At 33.1% G+C, this 6649-nt stretch overlaps 1 long non-coding RNA gene across 4 annotated transcripts; it reads left to right on the plus strand.

Moving 5' to 3' along the window:
• The first annotated feature begins 1772 nt into the window (after window positions 1-1772).
• On the plus strand, window positions 1773-5030 carry LOC109079976. 4 transcript variants are annotated; one of them, XR_006159921.1, is made up of 7 exons: window positions 1773-2215; window positions 2963-3036; window positions 3165-3196; window positions 3351-3440; window positions 3619-3743; window positions 3817-3876; window positions 4470-5030. It is a non-coding gene; the product is annotated as an uncharacterized LOC109079976 (long non-coding RNA). The 4 variants fall into 4 exon arrangements; XR_006159919.1 differs by having other exon boundaries at window positions 3619-3876; XR_006159920.1 differs by lacking the exons at window positions 3619-3743; window positions 3817-3876.
• The last annotated feature ends 1619 nt before the right edge of the window (window positions 5031-6649 follow it).

Below are 6649 nucleotides of genomic sequence, written 5' to 3' on the forward strand. Positions count from 1 at the left end.
CTGCAAAGGGTCTACTTGTATTTGTGTGCACTCACAATATCAACAAAACCTTATGCTTTTGTAAAATAAGGAAAACAAACAGGATGCGCTTATTGTCCTATTGGTCTTGAGCAGGATCGCTTCACCGACATGATAAATATATATAGAATATCTATAGAATGCTTTTTGCGTTTTAAATTACTATTTTAAAACGAAATAATTCATATCGAAAACAAAAACTCTTTCATTATGTAATCTAAAGATGCATTTCTCTCTCAAGGCACGTCCAATGAGGAGATTGCTAGTCAGGTTCTTTAAATTAATTTTTGCAACAACATTGACTCAGAAGACATTAGTTTATTAAGACATAATTCAAATATCTCACCACTGTTTTTACTTTTTTTGTTTGTTTGTTTTTGGGCCGCTGGACAAAAATTGTGTTTGCATTCAGTAAGGCAGCATTGTGTGCCACGTTGAAAAATAACTGAATAAATAAGATTAACGTCATAATATTTTAAGAATAAAATGTCAAAATTACGATAATAAAATTGTTATATTGTGAAGTGAAAAAAAGTCCGTGGCATCCATCATTCTTTTAACTTTTTTTTAACTAACTCTGATTGATCGATTCATGAGACATTCGTTTGTATTAAATTGTTCTGATTTTTTTTTTCAATATGCATTCAAATATTCATGTTTATTTCGTGCTGCAAATATTAAAGAGGAAAATATCATTGATTCATATGCAGCTACTGAACGAATTATCTCAGACTAAGTTTTTTGCACATGGAGCTGACTCGCTACGCCACAGTCTCCCTACGACTGTGATCATAAGGCTTCAGTAGATATCAACACATGAAAAGTAGGCTACTATATAGACATTACACTTGAAAATGAAAATGTTTCAAACTGGGTACCAGTTTCAAAACATTTCCAAATAGGCCTATGTATAAACGTATTAATTATTTATCAATATATAGCCTCTTAATTTGAACATGTAGAGTAGCCTACAAGAAACTGCTCTTGTAATATAAGCAGCTGTATGGCATGAAAAAAAAAAAAACCTGAACTCTGAAATAATAGACATCTGCTGATCATACAGTTATCTAGTTTTCAGAAATGAGGTCTACTGTATAGTGATTTTTTTTTCTTTAGAGACGTGTTGTATTAACTATTACCAGTAAATTCATATGTGCTCAGATTAAAATTAGCCTATATTATTATTGTATTATTTCATTTAAGCTGTAACTGTGAATATATTTGGACACTCCATGTTAGTCACTGAATAGACTTACATGATTTTCAATAGATTTTTAGGTGAAATTGTTTGAAAAGTGTTTTATAATGAGTGCTCAAAAAAAAAAAAAAAACTCAATTATTTATGCAGTTTATTTTATTATCAAAGCCTAGACCCTATGTGATAACCTGAAGCTAAAAGCTGTGATATTAATGCTGTCCACTAGAGAGAGCCACGTTATAAGGAATATGCCTATTTAAAGCTTGTTTTTTAAAAATCAATTTCCACACTTTTGAAAAGAAACGAATGCATATAACAATTTAGTTTAACTATGATGTACTGACAGTATAGTTTTATATAATCCGTGTGCATTGCTTATCCCAAAGATTTTCCACTTGTTTCAATTTTACTAAATGCTGTCTTAGATTTTCTCGATTCCTAACACACAGTTCATGAAACAATTTACCCGTTTTTCACAACTATAAACACATTCTCATAACAAACAAACTTGAGCTAACTTCCATGTAAAAATCAAATTCTCCAGTCAAAAACCATTACATCTATCAATATCAAACTTTGGCCTCAGATGACAAAACCTACAGTACAAATACACACACTATAAAATCCAATAGTTTACCTTACTTAAATATAATAAGTTATCTTTACTTAGTTGTTTTACTTACTAGGTTTTATTAAGTTACTGCTAATTTTAAGGCGAATAAAACAACTTGCTGCAATGAGTAATTCTTACTTGAAATATTCAAGTAGCTACAACAAAACCGATGACATTACTTCACCAGTGAGAGGCAGCAGTGCGCTAATGTGTTGCTAATGCGCAACAAAACAACAGAAGAAGAAAGAAGGATGGTTAGAGAGCATGCCCAGCAAGCGATGTTTTGAATTTCTGCGTCGAATTTGCTGAAACTAGGAAGAAGTAGAGAGACTGCTTGCATTTTACCTCTGGACAAAGACTGAATACTTCTACAGAATAATAATAAGGTAAGTTTAAAAATAATAATTGTGTGTGGATGTATGTTTCTGTGTGCTGCTAATTTGAACTGACTAACATTAGCTCCTTGTCAGCACCAGTGTTAGCTAACAGACAGAAAAGATCTTTGCTATTCTGCTATTAGAACAAAAACTATAGAAATACAGAACTTGTGGCACATTTTGGTAAATTTGAAACTTTTTAAGACTTTTTTTTATTTCTCAAATTGAAAAAATGTGTTGCTAGTTAAAAATGAAAGCATTAAAATTCGAGGTACAATTCAAAACATGCCAAAAGTCGTCAAGATGAGCTCACAGTAGGTTTTAAAATCAATCTTTATGTGCCACTGATAGTATTAATTGTTAACAGTAATCTTTTGCAAAATTCCCTCTATAATTTTATAACACTGTGAGGCTTTGGCCACTTTTTAGGTTAAAGTAATTTTTCAGTTTACAATTTTATTGTCAACATTTTAATACAATCATAGTCATTACGCGATCACACATTTAAGATTTAAACTGAATGAGCTCGTTGTCTTGCAGTAATTATTTCTTTGCTGTGTTGAAAAATTGAGTACTGTAACAGAAGAAATGTTGCTTTTGAATTGGTTTTACAACTGAGGTCTCAAGTAGATGTGTATAGACATTTTCTTTCTGTTGTATTGCATTAATTTTTTATGAAACAAATGTGTCTTTGTTCTTCAATTCATAACAGTAGTGGAACTCGCCTTCATCTGAAGAATTATTTTTCATATTTAGGAAAAAAGCTTGTGGCAACTATCTTCTCTGAACAGCGATCTTGTGAACATGGGCCTCAGAACAATAAAGGCAAGGTATTTCAGGTTTTTGACTCAATCATGTGCTGCGCTTTATTTGCAATTTCAAATAATTTCTTGCAGTTCCAGAATACCTGTAACCGTATTTCTGTATTTGTAACTGTATTTCTTTTCACAAATCTAAGAGGACACTTCACACCCTACAACCCGTAAAAATGTATGTTGCTACCTTAAATGTTTTCAATATTTATTATATTTAATAATATTTAAAATAAACAGCATCAATGACTTCTTTATTGACACTTTGACAAACATGTTTCTACTGTAATTTTTGAATTTCTTAAACTTTGTTTTTCTTTTTTTACTTCTAGAACCCAGATTCGACAGAACTACACACCCATCTGAGGCCTACCTGTTTTACTTCATGATCACCCCAGATAATTCTACAATTTACCCGCTTTGTAAGTTCTCATAGTTACACCTTAAAAAAACATCATTTTAGAAAAAATACCTGTTTATTTGTTGGTATATTACTGAGATACCTTTATAAAGATTATTGTTGATTACATACCTAGTTCAATTAAGAATGAAAAAATGTGCCATTTAATCTCCCTTCTGTCATTCTATTCCATAAAAAAGTGTGCATCTTCATGACACGAATGAAGATATATAACCCAAATCTCTGACACCCAAGAAACCATCAAATCAGTCTATATGAATGGAGCTGATTAATCTACATTTTGGGCCAAACTGTTCAATGAATTGTAAGGAGCAGTTTCAGTTATATTTCCACTTGAACTCTGTTAGGCATGGTCTGATGAACTGTTCTTGATCCAGAGCTCTTAGCTGAACACTGAACCGTGCTGTAGAACACCTGGAGTGATGTCGCTGCTCAGGGTTGGTCGTTTTTCTTTTGTCTAGCCACCAGTTTCTCTGTAGCTGGCCAACATGCTATTTGAGTGAAGTAAACAAGTTAATAGTAAAATTAAAAGAAATATTTAATCTTTCATAACATGGGTGCTATTTACATCAGGTACGATTTCTTAACTATTGCATTACTAAGGCAATGACTGACACATTTATGTTGCATTCAAAAGAGCTCTGTTAACAGCCCAACAGTGAAAAATTAAACTATATCCGTATTGTCACAGCATGGAATGGTTAAGCATTGAGAATTAAGAATGGTTTGGTCTGACAGTGGAAAAGCGGCTCAAGTCTTCAAAAGAGACACGATTGCTATATGATCAACTGTCTAAAGTGTTGGGTATATAGACATTCAGTTAAAGGACAGAAATTTCTCAGATTTCACTGAAAATGTCTTTATTTGTGTTCTGAAAATAAACAAAAGTCATGGGTGAGTAAATGATGACATGAATTTCAAGTTTGGGTGAACTAACACAATGTCATGGCAGTGTAGGCAGGACAGATAACACTGAAAACTGATCATCCACATTTCCCTCCTAATATTGTGGTTATTTGGTTTTATACAGGTGTCTGATGTTGATGCAGTCTGGGCACTAGTATCTGTTGGCTTGCTGACTATCACTGAAGATGAAGTACTTCTCCAAATCTTCTTTGCCTTGACCCTGTGTCTTCTGCCATCATTGTTCAGTGTAGTACTGCAAAGAACAGTCTCCAGGGTCTACCTCCAACATTTGCTTCCGGACCGCCATGTCCTACGTTTGGATTACTGGTACAGGTGGATTACCCTGATACTGTGAAGAACACTTACAATATGATGCTTGACTTGGGACAGAAAAAAAAAACATTGGCAACTTGTGTGGCCAACTCATTGCTCATTAGCATAAACAAAAGCAGACTGTTTTTGCTTTGTTTCAAAATGTTTGTAATACAAGTTAAAACTGCATTGAAAAATATAAAAAAATATATTATCTTAAACTTTGAACTGTCACTACCTTTGATTTATGGGTAATTATGTGTGTGAAGAATAGAACATTGTTGTCATGAATTTGTAATGGATGTTTGAAGCATTTAAGTTACTGGAGTAATGGTAACTTGTTTTTTTTTTAAGGCAACTGTTTAAAACTAGATTGCTGTTCAAGTAAATACAGACTTAGAAATTCCAAGTTGCAGGAAATGTTACTTGATTTAGCTAAACTTAAATGAGTTGTTTGAAATACGCACATAGTATATTGTACTTAATCATTTAGTTGTTGAAAATAGCGATTCTTAGTTACAAGAACTTGTGTGTAAGTTTACAACACTAAATAAACCTTTGTTAGTACAAATTACTATTCTTATTTCATTTTACTTGGTTTTTTCAAGGCAGTTGGTTTGCATGCTTTTTTTTTAAAGTTAGGTTTCCTAATTAGAATGTACAGTCCAGACAACTTCCCTGCCCAGTGAACACTAGTGAGATCAATTCAGAACACTGTAACTGTAATAAAGTGATGTTACTATAGTTACTTTACTGTACTACACTGTGTGGTTCTTTCAGCTCTCTCCAGTGCTAGGATGCATTTTTTAAAGCAGTCACCTGTGCTCCTGTTTATACTATCCTGAGATTCTGACTGGTGTCATCAGTTTTGTTACTGAATGTTTGCTTATGGATAATTGTGGGTTATTTGAGTTCACACTGTGACACTATAGTTAATTATTTGATGTGTGAGTGTTTTATGAATGAGAACATAAAATATCTGTAAAATGAGGCCAACTTTGGAGAAATCATTAAGAAAACTGGAATGTGTGTATAGATGCATTCCAGTATAATATATAGCCTAGAATATTGTAATTTCTAAACTACTAAATGAATTATTAAAACATTACATGATTAAAGTGTTTACTCATGGTCCATCATTAATTTAGAATTTGGCCTTTGGATTTAACTGTGTTAATGCATTAAGCCATTTTTTTTTTCGATTAATGTTTTTCTGGGGGACAAAACACAACTTATAAAAATGTTGTCTTTCCAGTTGGTTTATACTGACATTATCTTGTGCCATTAGTGATATATGGTGCTTACAAGAAAGCTGTTAATTGGTTGTTCCTGGTTGTTGTTTTACAAGTGCACTTCTAAATAAAGATGTAAGTTCATTCATTAGCTATAATGCAGTGTAATTGTAATTTTACTCGTCATATTTTCGTCAACGTTCTTAAGATTATGAAATATTCGGGGATTTGGAGGTGCTAAAATGTTATAACATGCAGGTTTTTTCTTTACAAAACAAAACAAAAAACACTAATCTACAGCACTTAAGACATTTGACAAAATCACACACACAACTGGCTTAAGGTATTACGTGTTGAGGGGCGATTTGATATGCCGCTCTAGGCAGAGCACGATCGTGCCGCCCCCACCTCACACTCACAATTAGGTATCCTTAAGATGCATGTAAACAAATTAATATTTTCTTTATCTATAAAATTACACTAAGACACGTCTTTAGCCAGAGCAGACTTTCTCTCGCTTTCACAAAAAAGTTTACAACAAAAGCAAAACGTTGCGTCCTTGCTAATAGAATAAACCAGCCATGGTCTGTCAAGTTTCTCCGCGTTAGCTAATGTGCGACTGTAATGAGCCTCTGAAAATCTCCTGTTCCAACTGTCTTTTGGGAAAATTTCGGCCCGAGCCCGACAAGTACATTTTGATTGACAGCTTTTTAAAAGCCCGAACCCGTTTACAGCCCGATATTATTCAAATGTGCGCACA

The sequence above is a fragment of the Cyprinus carpio genome, unplaced genomic scaffold (assembly GCF_018340385.1).
Source record: "Cyprinus carpio isolate SPL01 unplaced genomic scaffold, ASM1834038v1 S000006796, whole genome shotgun sequence".
NCBI lineage: Eukaryota > Metazoa > Chordata > Actinopteri > Cypriniformes > Cyprinidae > Cyprinus > Cyprinus carpio.